At 48.7% G+C, this 1,121-nt stretch overlaps 1 non-coding gene across 1 annotated transcript; it reads left to right on the forward strand.

Moving 5' to 3' along the window:
- Positions 1 to 411: 411 nt before the first annotated feature.
- On the forward strand, positions 412 to 530 carry LOC111736001. The gene has a single exon (XR_002779060.1). It is a non-coding gene; the product is annotated as a 5S ribosomal RNA (ribosomal RNA).
- Positions 531 to 1,121: the final 591 nt, after the last annotated feature.

Below are 1,121 nucleotides of genomic sequence, written 5' to 3' on the forward strand. Positions count from 1 at the left end.
ATGGCCCTACAAGTGGCTTTCATCACCTGCAGATCACAGGTGAGGACACGAAGTCCCTGTGGGATTAAAGATGGTGCCCGTGGTCACAGAGCTGGGAAGGGTCAGCGGGATGAGGAGCTGGCTTCTCTTTGAGTTTAGAGCTCAGTCTCACTCCTCCCCACTGTGAGAGGAAGGAAATATCCAAAGACAAGACTTCAGAGGACAGACAAAACCAAGATTTTGGACGACAGAACCACGAGCAAAATGACATAATTGCCAACACCAAAGTGTAGGGCCCTGATGCCTCACGGAGTCGCCTACACAGTCCCAAAGGACCATCCATTGTCCAGAGCTTCTGCCTGGATGAGAGACCAGTCCTGCCATACGGTTCTTCCACACTCTTGATTTTGACAGCCTTAAAAATACTGTCTAGTCTACGGCCATGCCACCCTGAACATACCGGATCTCGTCTGATCTTGGAAGCTAAGCAGGGTCGGGCCTAGTTAGTACTTGGATGGGAGACCACCTAGGAAGACCAGGTGCTGTAGGCATTTCAAAAAAAAAAAAATACTGTCTGGGGGTGAAAAGCCACCTCTCCTGACAGCATTGCGTAGATGCAGAAGCCTGTGGGAGCAGAAGCGGTCAGCTGGCTAGCTTCTCATTGGTCTGCACTGCTCCCAGTCACGGCAGGTATGGGATAATAGCATTCCATCCTTGCAGGGGAGACAAGCAGCAAAGGCGCCAGTGTTCCGATGTTCCAGGAGCTCAGTTATTCAGTGCTCATGCTCAAAGTAGACTGGGCAAAAAGCTCCAGCAGAAAAAGCTGAGAGATTTTAATTCAGAAAAATTAACTGGAATTTGAAAAATCACTGCTTTGTTCGATTCCTGGCACAGATCCCTCTTTCTACATGTCTTTAGGGTATACATTAGTTTCCTGTGTCTGTTGTAACAAATTACCACAAACTGGGTGGCTTTAAAAAAAAAAAACAACAGAAATTTATTTTCTCACAGCTCTCAGGGCCAGAAGTCTGATCCAGGTGTGGGCAAGACCACACTCCATCTGAGCTCTGGGGGTGGATTCGTCCCTTACCTCTTGCAGCTTTTGGTGGCTGCCCTGGCATTCTCAGACTTGTGGTCCCCTC

The sequence above is a fragment of the Pteropus vampyrus genome, unplaced genomic scaffold (genome assembly GCF_000151845.1).
Source record: "Pteropus vampyrus isolate Shadow unplaced genomic scaffold, Pvam_2.0 Scaffold16, whole genome shotgun sequence".
NCBI classification, from domain to species: domain Eukaryota; kingdom Metazoa; phylum Chordata; class Mammalia; order Chiroptera; family Pteropodidae; genus Pteropus; species Pteropus vampyrus.